The 18,123-nt window shown below is 39.4% G+C and overlaps 1 long non-coding RNA gene across 1 annotated transcript in view; it reads left to right on the top strand.

Annotated features, from left to right (window-relative positions):
* The first annotated feature begins 286 nt into the window (after window positions 1–286).
* LOC125969205 (uncharacterized) overlaps window positions 287–18,123 on the top strand; it is a 53,583-nt gene continuing 35,746 nt past the window's right edge. The window contains exons 1-3 of the long non-coding RNA XR_007481504.1: window positions 287–380; window positions 2,451–2,534; window positions 2,802–2,941. This is a non-coding gene — a long non-coding RNA (uncharacterized lncRNA). The remainder of the gene's footprint in view (window positions 381–2,450; window positions 2,535–2,801; window positions 2,942–18,123) is intronic.

The raw sequence follows: 18,123 nt of genomic DNA, 5'->3' as shown, positions 1-18,123 counted from the left end.
ATATACTATATATATATATATATATATATATATATATATATATATATATATATATATATATATATATATACACACATACATACACACACACACACACACACACACACACGCATACACATACTTACACTGTCCATAAATACACGTACACACATTAGAATTTTTATCATAGTTCTCTATGGAAGCCTATACTCAAAGCGCTCACACTAGATGCATTTTTCATATGCTCCACCCATTCCCACTGGTGGTAAACTACTTAAGTAGCCACAGCTGCCCTGGGGCAGACTGACAGAAGCGTGGCTGCCACTGTGTGCCTAAGGCCGCTCCAATCACCAAACATTTGCACCCAGGCCTACACCAGTGTGAGTGCCACTGGAAGCAAGGTGTGTATTGACACAGCGGGATACGAAGCCCCTACCCTCCGGTTACTGAACAACCCGCTCTACCGCTGAGCCATGGCCGCCACACGGCGTGTCTCTGTATTTTGTTTTTCACTTGTAAGCACAAGAACATTGATTTGGGGAAATCAACATATATTTTAGGTGCTAAAAAACATGGCCCTAAATGCAGTTATTCTGTTTTGTGGTGAAGGTTTTTATTCTATGATCAGCCAAAGAGTTTATTTTTTTATTTTTTTTATATTCATTGAAAACGCTTGATTTTAAAACTGCCTATACTTTTCAGGGGTGCAGGTGCGCGTTGAGTGAGCTCAATATTTCAATTGCCAAAATAAGTTTTTCCATTGTGAAACGTGGCTTGACTGCATTTCAAAAGAAATTAGTTTATAGAAGTTATTGTCTCTTGTATTTTCCCCCCAACTTAAAGATATAACTGAGAGGAGCAAACAACTTGCTTGCCGAGTTGAGCTAAATGCCAGAAATGTCAACAATTTATACATATTTTAAAGTTGTTTCAACTGTTGTAGCCCCCACCCCTGCTAGTTATCTGATACCATTGTTAATGGGCTTTTAGCTGCCAATTATATCACAGATATAGCAGCCATAACTGTAAGGTGTCCATAACGACCTTGTTTCTGTCATTGCACAGTCTTGTTAAAATGTCTTACTCAAAGCGCTTCCAATTAAGTACAAAAAGAAATTCATTTACCACTGGGTGGAGCTGTGACACTCTCCATTCCTTCCCCCTCCCTTTTTCCTTTTCTCTTTTCATGGTTTCAGGCTGTCTTTGGCCTCTCTTGCAGTTTTGTTATCGGTCCAATCCGACCAAATGCTCTCTTTGCTGTAGCTGAATGTGCCAGCCATTAAAACACAGAATTATTGTAGCCACAATGGCATACATTTGTAGTGTTTGTTTGTGCGACACATTTAAACTATTCTTGGTTCCAAATAGTCTGCGTCCATTCAATTTCAAGTGACATGATGATCAAGTGTTTGGCACAGTCACCTCACAGTTAAAGGCAGCGCTAAAGCACGGGCCTTGGGGGCACTGCCCCCCTAAAATATGACATTTGGGTGTTTTTTTTCAAGAATTTTTCCCCTTCATTTTGTCCTGTCTCTCGTAGGGAACATGTAGTGAATGTTTTTTAGCATTTTTTATTTCAGCCTGATAATGGGAATGTCGAGTGTGTTTGAAACAGAACATTTCGTTATCGTGACCTTTAATCCAGCAGAATGTGCTTCTGCACTTGTGCTAATAAATACATAATGTGCCAAATTTTGTACACGCACGTGGCAGACTTGTCAACAGGTGATAAGGATAAAAATAGCAAAGTGTGAAAATGTCAACTACCCTTAAAAAGAAAAGGTTGGTGTATTACTAGGCGAAACAAAATGTGTCATTCGTGCCAAATCAATCATCAGTAACACACAATATGCTGCATATTTACCAGCCACGACAATTAAATTACTTGACTTCCAAAATAAGATCCACGTCAAAACTTCCTGCCCACCTCTGATTATTATGCAACATAATTTTACTCAACTCCAAATGAATACTACAGGGATAATGAAAATGAGCAGAAAGGGAGAAAAATTGATAAGTCACTTACTGGTATATCGGATAGCCTTCCATTGTGATTGAAGTCTCATCTGCACTTACATGTAGAATAAATAATTGTTCTGTAATACAACAACAACAAGAACAACACAAATGCACAGAGAATGTTTGATTATTCTGACCTTTACCGATTTTACTGCAAGTGGTGTTTGGTGAATGCATTTCTGTGTAGTCAAAATCTCTTTTTTTATTTTTATTTTTTTATTCAGTAAATAATTGTCTCTGTTTTCATGCAAATGTAGTGTTGACACCTCTGTCATCTTACTCGTACTGCAGCAATGTGCTCTGTGAGGCGAGAGAGTTTGACATATGGCGACGTGAGGCCCCAGTCCTCCCTCCTAGGGGACGACAGCCACCTGGCATCTTTCTTCTCATGTCTTCTCGCATCACAGATCTTCAGACGTTGCATGATCCTCACTTATGATCTTCTTTCTCAGGCACTCCGAGGTAACAGCATACCAAACACAGCGTCGTGCTTGATGGCTTCAATTTCTGCAAGTTCCCTCTTCCAAGGCTATCACGTGAGTTTAGCTTTCTCATCCATACACACTTCAATATATGCCCACTTGCTGTAAAAGCCCCATCTTTGGTATCTCATGTTTAAAATGGTCTAGACAATGGGCTCCCATTGTTTTTTAGCATACCGTCGAACACCAACAAGCAGATTGTCCTCCAATGTTTTCCCCTGGCTGATGGATCTGGGCTGAGGGTGATCAATGACTGGGTGTGGGCTCTCCTGGAAACACAGAGCGAGGAAGGACTTCTAGTCTGTCTTTTTCTTCCTTTAGAAAATGCTGCCTAAAGCCAGGGGCATACAGCAAGCTTTTAAAATTGTCAGCCGACTTCCAAACTATGAATCCGACATGTCATCGATTGAGGTCGGACGTCCTTCCGAGTGGCCAAGAGCAGCTTGAAGACACTACACACGGTATGATTATCTTCTAAGATTATCTTTGGAGCCATTACCAGAATAAAGGATACTATTGTCTACTATTGTCCGAAGGGGAGATTCGGGGCTAAATTCCGGCCAATATTCCTGCCGTGTGAACCAGGTTTAGGATGCAAAAAGCACCAATAGCAAAACACGTTTTCATTATACGGTGACAAAAAAGTTCTTATAAAACTTGTTTTTAATATATACACTACATCTCAAACCTTCATGTGAAAACTTAACTTGTGGCAATGTTTACAAAACGGGCAGCGAAAAAAAAGGCTCTGAATTCATTCCTTGCATAATGAACTAAACTTGGCCTCGTGCTTTGAAAGCAGCTTTAACTCATGTAATGTCTCACTGTTCACACGTCCTTGGGTTTTCAAGCAGTGTTTGCTTACCAATGCTTTCTGTCAGAGCTCATAAAAACTGCATTTCCTCTTGACAGCTGTAATAGTATCATTTGCATGCCTACAGCATATGTTATGAGAATGTGTATGTGATCCCTGCGGAAGAGCTGATGGATCCAGTTAGGGAGCTGGGTTCCTAGGCCATCTTGCTTAGCCTGCTGCTTCTGCAAACACGGACAAGCATAACTGGCAGGGAAATGATTGCTGGATTAATGGTTTCCAGTGAGTTCAGTGATGTTAATTTGGCAAGTAAAATTGGCCAAATTACACAGTAATTAATCAGATGCAAACGGTCCGATTCATTAGACGCTAAGAGGTTCATCCACTCCCCGTTTTCAACAACAACAACGAAAAAGTCTGAACACTAAATGCTTAGTACTTTCTATTAGTGGTCCTAAAACTTTTACAATGACAGTAATTCCACGTAACCCTTCTCGTGTATGTTGTAGGAAGTGCTTGTGCCCTAAAGGTATACATAACAAAACCATAACTTTGTAATATTATTTAATTAGTTACCCAGTCAGCAAAACTAAACTATGACAAGCAGCGCTTAATAGTATATTTTTATGTGGAACTGCTGCGTCTATCGTAAATTAACATGTTTTTCATGGTTTAAAATGACTGCAATAGCAATGCTAATTTTTGTTAGTTTTCTGTGGCATTTCATAATGAATGTTGTCAGGAAGATAGCTGACTTATGTTAGGCTGATATTATTGGCAGTGGTGTTGTTGAAAGTACCTTCACTGAACATTTACAACGAAATTACAGCATGCAGTAAACAAATGCTTCAAGATGCAAATTTGATATTTTAGATTCAGCCCACTGAAAAATTCAAGCCCCAAGATTTAGTCACATCATTTAAAGATGGGGCAAGGGGGTTGTGTTTTATAATCTGAATTTTATGCTAATGTTAAAAGTAAGTATCCAAACAACAAATGAAAATATACTCAGAAGAACAATAAGGACACAAGACCTACAGTAAAAATCAGCTTGCTGGCAAGTCCCGTGGGCTCAATGCTCACTACACTCACTGCACTTTACCACAAATGCGAGTACCATACGTTGCCTCCCGACCCTGCATGTGTTGACATTGCTCATGGTGAGATCAAGCTCTGACGTATTCTTTCCGCATTCTACTTAAGGCTTCCTATGAATAAGCCACTGAGCAGATTGGAAAACATCCGAAAAGCACGTACTGTACAAATGCGAACCCAACCGTAGTACTTTGGAGAAATGGGTCCTTTGAGTTTGAGCTGCAGAAATCTGACTTTTGAAAAGGCTGTAATAAAACGCAACACTCTTGATGATGACCATCTTGGATAAAAAAAAAAATCCTCTGAAAGTTCTCAACTCACCTGAGGGATAGAGAAAGGTTCAGCAGTTTTCCATGTTTATTTCTGGGTGATGGGGCCTGTCAGCAGCCAGAAAAGCCAACACAGTGTATCTATCTTAGCAAAGCGCCTAATTGGACAGGACCATGCCAAGTTTGTCGAGGGCAGAGTGCCAACAAAAGCTGAAGCAGGGCTTTGGGCTGCAGCAATACAAATGAAATATGGCGATGACAGGGAGTTGATGAAGAATTCAGGAGGAGAAAAGTGCTTTGTATATGAAAATATAAGTACAACCCCAAGTTAAGCAATACACTGTGCGTCATTGTTATTCCGTTGCATCTCTTTAAATTACAACTATCTCATCAACTAGCTCATTACAGCGTTCCAGAGTGCCTTCCCTTCTCTCGTATTTGTGCCTTTCACAAACTACCATACGCATGCGACCACTAAGTATTTTGGGAAGTTCTCCAGCTTCCATGGTGATAGTGACAAATGGCCCCTTCCACAACTCAAACGCCACATAATCAGGGACACCGCCGTTTCAGCATCTACCTGCCATAGTAATTAGGCCACACACTTAATTAATCTACTACCTAACAGTCAACCCAGCTGTACACATTTGATGAGCGGCTTGGTGTCCCTGGGTAGAGACAACGTGCATATTTTTAATGTCATTCATCACTGTTGACAGCGCTTTGGAAATCAAACAGCCCTAAAAGCTTCACAGGGTAAATTACATCCTGAGGTGTCTATCTAAAGACCTGCTTTTCAAGACCCTGTTAAGTGATTTGAGGAATTTGTTTCTTAATATATTATACAAGTATTTGATTGAAAATAATTATGGAAAACAAGTGACTTGTGTAGCTGTAGAGGAACTCTGTTATACTGTTTTTCAACATTGCACTCTTCCTGAATGTTTGGGGGCGTGTTTTCTTGGGCATTCAGCGTAAATTGACCAACAGAGGTTGGACTTTCCATCAGTATTTCTGGAAGGTCCATCAATCTGTCACTGACGGACGCCTGTTTTGCTGGCAAATGAAAGGAAACTTTCGCTAACGACTGACAGAAACACAAGCCACGTGTCTTGCGTGTTTTTTCGTGTGGGTGAATATTCACTGGGGTTGCTTTGAGCGAACTATGTTTACTGTGGGTTTAACTCAGTCCTCTAATTGCACATTCACAGGCCCTCGCTGCTCGCTTCTCTGTTTACCTCCCACCAGAAATTTAAATGAAGAGGGAATAGGTAGAAATGTATTGGGGTAATGAAACAGTGGCTCCTCAATGTTATCATTTAATGGAGACATCTGATAAAGATGTCACGTCATTGATGCGTTTCACTGATGTATCGGCAGCATGTCAGAATTATTACTATCACAACAAATGTCTTCAAAGCTTTGCAAATGCACTGGCAAGAACACAAACAAGAAATTCTGTTTAGCAAATAGGTGTCCAGTGTACAATATCTATTCCATCAGTGACTCGACATGGGCGGCTCAGTTGTGATTTATCCGTTCTTTCATTTTGCTGCCACTCAACATGTCAAACCTGTAGCTTCAAGTCTTCCCGGTTACACGTGATATTTGCTGACTGGGGCACTGTTAAGCTGCTTGAAGCTGTCCTGTGAGCAGGATATCACATGGTTCTTAGCTCTCTGAACATGTCTTGATATTGTGCTGTGGTCTTTCAGCTATCCAGGCCCTCACAGTGAGGATTTGCAGGTTGTGGGAAAGCGTCCTTGCTGACATCTTTAAAGGTTGTCTTTAAAGGATGGACCTTCACTTTGAAAGCTACTCGAGAGAGATTATTGTTGTTGTTTTTTATTACAAGATACACATAAGAAATATGTTAGGGATGACTTTTTCAGACCAAGTACTGGTACTTAAATTTGACTAAATTCGAGTACTCGCTGACACCAGTACTGATACTTCATAATACTTTTTTACTAATTATTGTGATAAGATCTTTTAATGAAGCTTTTTTGTAATTGAAAGGCAAACCTGTAAATGTCATTAGTTTTAACATATTTTTCAGTCTATAAGTCACCCTGGAGACTTACCCCCCAAAAAATGATTCATGAAGAAGAAAAGTCACACTGCAGTATAAGCCGTATTTTTGCGGGGGTATATTTATTTGACAAATACAGAGATGGAGAAAAGTAGAGCTTGGACTTGCTCCTAAATTCCCCATGGCTAGGCTTGAAAATATGCTCGGTGTTTGCTCTGCTTCAATCTGACTGTTCGCAATTTTGGCACATTGTTCAAATGTGTCGTTATGATATTCAAAGTGCGCCAAAATAAGAGTGCCAGAGTCCAGTCTGTCAGGAAGTACAAGGAAAGGAATTTGTTTAAGCACAAGTTGCCGTGATTGCTTTATAACAGGCTGTTTGGAAATGAATGGCAGGGGAGCACGCTCTGCCTCTCCAAACATACACACACACACTTCGGGCATCAGAGTGAGTTTCTGAATGCATACTGTGTCCACAGCAGTCAACAAGTTCCGGTTTCTTTCAAAACTTCACAAAGCATTTCAGTATTTACCTCTATTAGAACCCTGCCTCACATTGTGGCCAAAGGTAGAATCATGGTTGGTAATTTCGCCTTTTGTTGCTATAAATAGTAAATTCTTGTTGTGACGGAGAACCGCATATTTGTGGCAGTAGCTGAGTTACATCGCACAGTTGCCATGACTACTGTTCTTCATCTTGTAGTTCTGCTTCTTCTTATTCCATTTCTTCTATTTTCTTCCGACGGTTCAGCCGTAAAACTGCTGCGTTGAACAGTGGACTGACCCAAGAAGTTGAGTCAATTTGACCCAAGTTGTGTTGTTTTGGGAAAAAAATAATGTTGGGTTGTTTTGTACAATAGATGTTTTGGGATGGTCAAAGTTTTAACCCAAATTGTGTTGTTTTTAACCCAGTATTTTTCAGGATGTATGCAAAAACATTTGTTTCATACCACCACATTTGCATAGTTTAGAGGAGGTGGCCACTGAAAGTACTTTTTCCTCTTATATTGTCATATACAGATGTACAGTACATTCCGGATCAGAAGGTGTTGCGTGAGATTTGTAAGGATTTGATGTCTATGAAAAAAACATATGAAATGTCCGTAAAATTGAAAAGTGCAGCATTCTACTGTTTTTTTGCCAAAAATCTCCCTTTATGTGAAACCGGTCTGTGGCGCAAAAAAGGTTGGGTGCCGATGTGTCAAGTAATAGCAATTTTTACACATCCCGTTCAAATTTCATTTCATGCACCATTGTTCTGCTTCAGCAGGTAGTGTCAGAGTGAAAATGCCTGTAAAAAAATAAGAATAGTTTAACCCTTGCCATTACATATTTAACCTTCAATTTTCCATCAAGTGTTTTACACAATGTTGCTGCCGATGCCTGTTATGTGCAAGTGAATTCTGTTCCAGGAAGCTTTCTGCGTAAAAACGTAAAATCCAAAAGTGATTATAATCTTGAGAATGCAGATGTGTAATCCCATTAGAGCTTGGTATTTCTTTCGTACTCATGCCTACTATAAATACAATTCTATTACATACAGATACGCATTTATAGGTGTAAAAGATGCTGTAGTTGAGTGATCCAGATTGCATTGGAGTAAGTGAAGTGATGACTTGTGGCTGGCTTGAGAGCACTTTCTGCTGTTTTGGCACCTCTCCAGAGAGTAAATGGTAAAAGTTGAAGGTCTTACTTTCCTCATGTTTCTTGCAGCTTTTTATATCTGTACCCTCCGGGTATGGCCAACAAACATGATGGACCTCCTTCCTGACTTCTCATGGCGTGTTGCAGTTCATGCAGTTGTGCAGGTGGTATCTGCCTTTAGTCTAGCCTAGAGAAATATATCCCCTCAAGAAAAAAAATCTTGGAAGTGGTTCAAGGTCCGCAGCAGCAGGGATCTGGGTCTATCTTCTGCGAGATGGTGTTTGCCTATGTTAAGAGCCTTTCCAGATGGTGAAGCCGCGTGTGTGCTTCAATGACTGCTCACCCCAGTAGCACCGAGCGAGGAGAGCCATTAAGCATTGTCGGCAGCCAGGGGTCATTGAGACCAACTTGACCTTATTGGATTCACGAGTTCTAGGTGTTTTGGTTATGATGCTGACTCACGATTCTTTGTCACTTGGCCTTGGTTGAGGTCTGCACTGTCCTGAGAAGCTCTTTTTTAGTTTTTTATGATTTTCTTCACTCAAATTAAGTATTATAAAAAAGTTATTAAGGCCTAAATGCCTAAACCTTTTTATCAAGTTTAAAGCCCTCTTTTTGTAATCCTATTCTGTTGAGCACACTAAAAAGTATCTGGTAAAAACTATTGGAGCCTATATACAATACATTGGGAGGTGGACGTCATTTCAGTCAATCAGTAGTTCAGTGCATATAAAAGATGTTTATGTTGTTTAGTGCTTGTGAGTGCCAACAATTTGATTTTGAACCCCTGTTCATAAACCTGTATTGCGTATTCACTAAAAGAAAGATGTGCTTATAAAAGAGCGAGCAATATCAAGAGTGTGTCTGTGTCTGCGCAGGCGTGTGCGTATGTGTGTGTATGTTTGTGGGAGGGGAATTATAAAGCCACGAAAATGAGCTTCTACTGAAGCTCTGGAGAGGATCACAAGTTGATTAAGCTTCTAGTGCATTCATTCATTTGCACAAATATAAACAATTTTCTCTGTAGCGATAAAGACAACCAGGTGAAGACGCAATTGCTTGCATGTTAATGCAGTTTTGACTTGCCTGACAGACAGCCTGATATTCATGTCAGATCTCCAGGAGACTAGAATAGAATGCCTTTTATGTCATTATGTATAGATATATATTTCTATTTTTTTCTAAATTAAAATAAGAACATTTATTAAATACCGTATTTTCCGCACTATTAGGCGGTGCACCCTATATATGAAATAATTTCTAAAATAAAAAAAATCAATGAGCGTGCGCCTTATAATCCAGTGCGCTTTATGGAGCGAAAAATATGGTCGGTTAAAAGTGAGTTACAACAAAACAACTATTCAGAGAGAAACTGGCATTCAAAATATCTAGGAGTAAAACTTTCAAGTAATGTACCATGTTTTTGTGTATGTCGTAATACAGTGCAATGTGCAGTGTTTACATTGATGCTCCTGGTTCAAGCAGTGCCGTAAATGCTAATTTTCAGAAGATGCAATACCCTATCGTTGATACAGTTACATTAACCTTCATTCATTATTCATACAATGCAAGTATAGAGAAGTTCCCTCTTCAGATTTCCTATAAATGAAAGCCTTCACATGCACATACTGACAGTTTGGAATCAAACTGTGGTGGGCACAGATTTTTTTAAAAGAATGCGCATCATTCTAAAATGACCTTCCAGCTTGGTTTGACCTTCCTGGCAACAGTTTTGTTTGAGTACTCATTGGATTTCAACACCCATCTGCTCATCAGCTGCTCAGATTCAAGAAGCTGCCATTCCTAATCAGCCTCGACATACAGCATCTCCTCCAAGGACGCTGAAGGCAATTATTGTAAAAAGCAATATTTGACATTTAACTCCACATTGCCCGCGCACTTTTCATGAGCCAGTCAATCGCTGACATTCAAAGCAGGCTCAGGTGGCTGGATAGTGTAATTTCACTCAGACCTTCAGCCTGCATCAAGGGCTCGAACCTGTGGCAATAAGTTCTACCCGACTTGCCACAGGTCTTGTGATGTAGAGGTAAAAGGGTGGGTTGATCCCAGATAGAGTCCAAATGCAATTACCGGACCGACCTAAGGAATTAAAGTCTCACTATCTCGATAAATGAGTCACGATTATGCAAACCCTGCATGTCCTACTCATTCCTGTGGGATTCAGAAGAGTAACCTTGCCATGTGGTGAGGTTATTATCACTTGAGCTGTTCCTTCCACAGGGAAATGACCAAGCCCACCTCTGTGATTACACTCTGCTAAGCTATTCTACACCGTTGTAGAATGGCAAGCATTTGTGATATTGAGCGTTTAGCATCAGTTTGTATTTCTAAATGTTTAGCTTAGTCCATACGAATTGCACATAAATTATTCATCTATTCTGCACTTTGAGTTATTGTACTGTATACTGTTATACGCTCGATGTTTCACTCATTTTATTGTTTGGAGTTGCTCCCCAATTTCGTTGTATCTCACCATACAATGACAATAAAGGCTTCTTATCTTATCTTAGTGGAAACTGTGATAGGATTTCAAAGCGTTTTGCAGGCAGTTTAAACTCTTGAGATTTTTTTCGTTTTAGACACATATTCAAAATGGGTGCAACTACTGCATTAGAGGAATGACCGTAACAACTCACCGCCTATTTTGTTGCTTCCAGTGTGACTTTGCAAACATCCATCCATGCATTGTCTATAGCGCATGTCCATTTTAGAGTTGCGGGTGTGCTCTAGCTAGATCATCTACCACTTGAAAATTGGTGAGGAGTGGGGCACACCTGGAATGGTTGCCTGCAGACTTTACTTGGATCTTCATCAATTTCTGCCAAAAGCAAGGATTAGCCATAATCTTTAAAGCAGCATTACCAGGCATCACAACATGAGAGTGAAAACATGACCCCACGGAGTTTTAGAAATGTAGATGGTGTCATAGGCAGCAGTCTCTCTTTGGTAGATTATGAAAAGGAGTCATCATCGATGCTGCATACTACCTTTTATTAAAACAGTATTGTTTGACATATTCAGTTCACATACAAATAGTCTGTGTTCATAAATATGATGTTTAATACAGTCAGTCCTGGACAAATCCCCCCAACATATATTTACCTAAAAAATATTATGATTAAACCAAAAAAAAAAAAACACGATACCATTTCAGTTTTGCTTGAGACAGTAGCATTCTTAGATAGCAACAGCCCTGTAAATGTGGCATGAATATGTAACACAGAGTCAACCCGGGTATGCCTGACAGGTTATTTACCGCAAAGCGGCAGAAATACTAAAGTGGAGTGAAACGTGATGTAGCGTGAAAACACGATACAGTGTGGCTGAACAACAACAGGCTGCTTAATGTGGCTACAGCAGTTCCTCCATCTCAGTCAGCTCCATCCGTGTGTTCAAGAAAGGTCAGTTGTTCGGACATACTGGATATGCGTGATCCTGGAACGTTCTGTTTGCGTGTGTTATCTATTAATCTCGAGAATATCATGTGTGAAATAGCAATAATTAAAACAGATATACCTTATAATAACTCTTGACAGAATAATTATTGTGGTATCATGCACATGCAATGCCCGTTTTGCCCGTTTTCACTTTTTCCAATATATTTTTACCCGTTGCCTACTTTCACAAATTAAGTTCTTTCGGAAACAGAAACAAAAGTCACAACAAAGAATAAGAACATGCAACTATCTTAATGAGGTAACAGCTATTATATTCCTGTTGCCTTCCTTTACAACATAAAACATTTGTATAATTGCTCTTGATCTGTTCATCCAAACCCTGTAAAAGTGCAGCATTTGGACTGTTGAATAATATCAAGTAACCAACTGTATTTGGGCTATACATTTTTCTAATCAAACAAGTGAATTGGGAAAAACGGGTATTTAAGTGACTTTCATTGCAGCTTAGTTGTTGGTGCCAGATGGGCTAGTTTGAGTAATTAAAAACCTGCTGATCTTCTGGGACTTTCACACGCAGCCATCTTTTGGCTTTATAGAGAATGAGCCAAAAAAGAGGAACTGTCCAGTGAACAGCAGTTCTCACCGTCTGTTAGGATTCTTTCCCCATATTTTACAGTAGATTAATTTCTGGACATGGTTATGTCAGCCAGAGGCAAGATTCTCACAGGCTGGAATAAAAATAAATCATTGTCTCTTACCAAATGGGAAAGAATGGGGGAAAAAACCCTCAGAGCATTTTATTTTCCTTTCAAGAGCAGGCAAAATAATACATCTTTTTTTTTTTTCGAAAACCACTTATTTCTGAAGTATTCTGAAGTGAAGCAAAATGAGGAACTCTCCATATTTTCTTATGACGAAAGCAGAAATAGACTCTCTGGAGTCCATGCAGAAGATCAAAGCGTGCAAAGTAAAAAAAATAATAAAACTCCTTGTTGAGAATGTACCTTTCACTGACAATGACAATTAAATTAATTCTGGACATTATCAATTGGAATTGACAGCTGGCTTTAAGTCCAACAAAAACAAAGCAGTGGAAGAACAACTTCAATAACTGAAATACATAATATGATGCGACAACAGTTAAGTGCAGTCGTGCGCCTCGGCATCTCTCCTCGTTGAATCTGTCATATACGGGCTAAAGGAACTTGTCAATTGTTGTATTCACTCTGGCTGTCTTTGATATTTTTAATTTCTGTGAGGGTACATGCCAATGTGAGATAATACATAAAACTTTTTCTGGAGACCGAGTTGCTGTCTTTTCATGTAACATACCAGCTCAGCACATTTCTCTACATCCAGGCTTTGGTGAGGGAAGGCTAATTAAGGCCTCTCTTCCCCGATGCGTTTGGTTTTGATTTTACACAGAGCATCTGAGTTTCTGGCCTGCAAAGTATGCGGCAAGGCAGCAGATAGCAACTCTTTGTGTCCTATAATTAGTGGTTCTTGTTAAAGTGAATTGGGATCCCAGTTGGCCCAGGAGACATCCAATTAGCATTCCTCTTTTCCAGCTTTTACAGCTCCCTCTTCCAAGGGACAAAATAATTCATACCATACAACATACATCATGTTTCCTGTACTGTAGTGGACTGCTAACTCATCAGTCATTCCTAAATACACATCAAAATAAAAGCGGTGATTTTAAAATAAAAGCACTGAATGTTTAACATTTTCATTTTGTCATTTTACTGACCCGGTCAGACCATGGGCCAGAAGTGGCAGTACGTTCCTTGAGCCTGAAGTAGGAGAATGTTGCCGGCACGCCGAGAAAAAAGATAATCACTAAAGCCAAGAAAAGGGTGGCAACATTTAATGTGCATGCAATCAAAGATCATACTGCTGACACGATAGATTTGTGTGAATAGACTAGACTGCTAGCCTGCTTACTCAACGGTTGTTTTTCTGTGCTAACAAAAAAATGCAAAAACCGCCAGTGTCATTTTATCATCCAGGCAGCAAGTAAAGTGACTACCTGGTGTATAATTGCTTAGCATGTCTCTGCCCGTATTGGTTTTTGTCAGATTTGGTAAAAACTAGGGGAAGAAAGTCAATTGAAGCCTTGATTGTTTTGTATTATGTATGTGGCCGTCGTCAAAAGTATATGCAGTGGATATCATAAATTGCGGGCAAGCACAACAGAGAACAAAAAAAAAAAAAAAAAAAAAAAAGCTTGTTACTAGGAATGCATGTCATCAAGACCGTTAAAGGCCACAAGACAACAGTTAGTGTGGCTGCAGTTATCAATTATACTTCTGACAGCCAATCAGATACAAGTGTTCCCAGCGGCTGCATTGTGATTCTGTGTAAATCTATCAAATGTGACAGATGGCTGGAGTTTATCATGTGCATGACGCCTGAACACTGATGTCTCAGTTCACGAGCACAAGAACTTTCTACCCAATTTAAGTTTAACAACTAGCACAATGTAGTGAGGTATATTCTCTCCCGAGCAAATGGAAGCTGGGAGGGTAGCTTTTACTTTTCTAAGGTTTCTCTTTGTGCCTTACAGTTACAGCAGGAATCAGACTCCACTGTTTGACTCACTTTTGAATACTTCAGACGACCATTACGAAACGTCAGAAATTCTTTCTCAGCGTAGCTGGAAGAAATACTTTATAAAGGCGATAGCGAGGTGTTTTCATTGGAACACATGCAGAGCTTTTTCTACACTTCATCTCAAGTGTTTCTTCATCCAAGCAGTTCCCAAACCTCAAGCCAGCAGTAGGCATGCCCTGTTGACACAACCTGCTGTTTGCACTTACTTTGTGTTCTTTGTTTGTTTCAAACTGAAAAAAAGGAACAACTGCCAGTAGTTTTATCATCCCATACTGTATGTCACCATTCATAAGAGACTTTCTTGTTTTTCAAAGTTGAATGTAGAATTATTGTGCATTTATAAATAGACCCAACAAAAAGGTGTGTTGCAGCTGGGAAACACAAGTGTTTAAAAGTCAAATTAATTCCTGAACATTGAAGAGATTTGATCGATGATCTAATCCAATCTGATCATAATTCCTGATCAGTTTGTTTTGCCTCCAGTATGGCATTTGCTGTTCAGCCATTGAGCATTTTTTAATAGTCTAGTGGATGTTATATTATGTGCTGTAATACATGTTATTACATTGTACACGTGTTCCTAATAAACGATCCAGCGAGTGTAAAATGGACTGAGAAATAATGAAAACCATCGGGCTGGATTTTAATGCTCATTTGAATAATGCAGTGAACGCTTGACATTAACCTTAGAGTACAGTATCCGCAATCCATCTGCGTACCTTTCTCAAAACGTTCATAAAATATAACATTCATTTAGCATTTGTGCTAATAATGGTAGTAATCTCAGTGATAATGCAGAGACAAAGACATAGAAGCTTTGTGTTTACCGCACTTGAAATAGCATCTCAGTTTGACAAATGATTTAGAGTTGAGCCGCAATCTTGGGTAACTAATAACTTGGAGTTAACTACCTTGAACTGCCTACACCGATCTGCTTGCTACAAAGGAGGAATGATCCTATCAGAAGACCCAATGAATCTCTCAAGTATCCTTCCGCATTAGACACTTCTAGCTCTTATGAGCTCCTTCTGTTCTTGTTGTATGACCTTTTTCATCTGAAATGCCAAGTCATGCTTTTTTTCCCCCCCACCGTACTATTGGGACAAAACCACTCTTAATAGAGCTCAAAGCAAAGAACAATCTTATAGAATAACTTTACTACACATAAGATAGTCAGTCGCTTGACATCCTTGATCTGGAATGGGCAAAATATGGATAAAACAGCCCGACTGACATTATGTGTGTACTCAGACTAAGAATCTCAATGCTTAGGAAACAAGGAAAGACCAAACAGCCATGGGGTCTTTTTTTGGTTTGCTTGAAACCTTATCAGAGGAGGAGATCTTTGTGCAAGTGATGAAGATAGGCTGGTGTAAAAGAACCCTTAAGCGAAGGGATGCTGTGTTTCTTTCAGAGTTTGTTTGCAGTTTGCATATATACATAACATAAGCTGACTTATCACTTATTGAGTTTGTTTGGCCAACAAAAAGACACTGCATAGATGAATGCTTAATTTGGGGGAATGGATTTTGTCGTTCGGACTGAGAAATTGTTTATTGCAAAAGAGACGCACAACTTTAAAAAGTAGTGTAATGATAAAGGACTTTTAGAACATTTTTGGAGATAGTTGATTAACCTATGATGTGTGTTTTGTGAGTGCGTGCACGAGTACACGCGCGTGTGTGTGTCTGTGCACGTATAGTTCCCAGAGTCTTAACATCAGCATTCTGTGAGCTTATGTTGCAGAAACGAGGCTGAGATTGAGCCGGCAGAGTGACAGGAGGTGAATTAGAGTGATTAGAGGTGAATTCTAATTCACACTCCCATGTGTCTGCCTGTCATTCATAGGACGTGGTATTTGCAAACTAACAAGAAGAGTGTCGGGCGGGTTGCTGCAAAGACACACACATAGATTAGGATAAAGTATTCATGTCACCAACAATTTGGTGTTGAAATAAATTCATTCACTTTTCATGATTTCCTATAGACACAAATGCACTGAAATTAGAGCCATTTGGAAGTCAACCAGTGTAAGGCAACAGATTGTATTCCACTGAGACACATTAGATTCAAATAAGGTGAATGTTTTGAGACACATTTAGTTTTTTTGTCGTCTCTGTGTGTGTGTTGATAGGTTCTGTTGTTCTTCTCAATTCTTAATGAGTGTCCTCCTGTTGGGATAAACCTTTTTTATGATGGGGCTAACAGAGGAGCCAGAAACGATCAAATTAAATGAAGCTGCTAACAGGGCTGTCAGTGTGCCTCTCGTCTTCACCTTCAGGTCTCGAAGGAATGACGTGAGGACATTCGCACTGACACTCGGATGAATGTAGAAGGAGAGTAAGACAGTGAAAAAGGCACAAAACCATGTTAAAATACGAGCCTATTAAAACATCACACTTAATCTTTCCATTCAAATTAGTTCCATTAATCCTAATTAAGTCACCACGTTTTATTTTCCTACTTAATTACATGTGCTACAAAGGAATAATTGCCTTGAAGGATGCACATCATGAGCCATCATCCAGAGTGTTGTCTAACTCATCATGCCAAATTAACAAAGGTGAGTTTGAGTGTTGACAAGCATGAATATGGGAATAAAGTCTTAGGATTCTTCTCTGCAGAACACAAGGTTATTTGTTCCCACAAAATTTAATCGCAGGAGCAAATAACTTTATTAATTTAATGTGTTGACTTTTTGTTTGTCTGTTACTGTTTTGCTATCAGTTAGAAAAGAGAGGGAGGGGAAAGTTAGAGCGAATAATAGTAAATCAAATATATAGGCTATTTTATGTTATTGGTTGTGTGTAATTGATCCACAAAGTGTTCATCCACACTCGTATCTTAAAGTCACAAGATGTGAAATGACACTTAATTGTTTCCCATTAAGATTGAGCACACAAACACAATGGTACCATCTGGTCTGGCAGTGCTAAAATGTCACTCCAATGAATATCTTTAACGTCTAATGTTACACACCTATAAGGAAGATTAATGTCATTTTACATTAGGTAAACACACAGTAGTTTTTTTTTTTTATATGACAAAATGGTAGGCTCCATACAATGAAAACTACAATACTGTTCCGTGATGGAGCTTTGTTGTAATTTCTAAAAACATTTTCCAATAGGAAATTGAATGTATCTACTCTAGCATCATACTATTGCCAGTGTAAAAGCCGTAATAGACATGATGATGAATATGTAGTGTGATCACTGATTTTATTTCAGAGATGTGTTGGTTTGCATCATCACAAAAGAAAGGGCTTCAGTCCACAAGCCCACAGTTCACAGAAAATATCCTTCCCTTCCTCTAAACCTCCCAACAGGGAAAAGAAAAAAAATCAAACCACCACTGGGGAATAAAAAGAAGATAACCTGCGAAGTGACCACAGATGGATTTCCCCCTTCGAGGTTGAGCAGACTGTGGCAACATTTCACACATAATGTGGCCCTATATAATGTTAAACAGGACAACGTATGAATCCATTCAATAAGATGGGCTGCATGAAGACGCCTCTGGGGAAGTAATTCCTCCTCAGGCCCAGTCATTCGATGCAGAATTCGGAAAAGCAACAATTCCAGCTCAGATCTTGTTCTGGTCGGTAAAGAATTTTTATGGCAACTGCTTCAGATTCATTTGTTGTCACCAAACCTAGAGTAAAAAAAGGCTTAAATACAGATATCAACATTTCTACTGAGGTAGTGGCTTTAATTCCTGCAGGTTTGGCATTCCGGATTGCAGGAGCCGGAATAGA

This window comes from Syngnathus scovelli, chromosome 5, assembly GCF_024217435.2.
Source record: "Syngnathus scovelli strain Florida chromosome 5, RoL_Ssco_1.2, whole genome shotgun sequence".
NCBI classification, from domain to species: Eukaryota; Metazoa; Chordata; class Actinopteri; order Syngnathiformes; family Syngnathidae; genus Syngnathus; species Syngnathus scovelli.
Note: the sequence above shows the minus strand (reverse complement) of the source record. Positions and strands in the feature narration are given on the sequence as shown.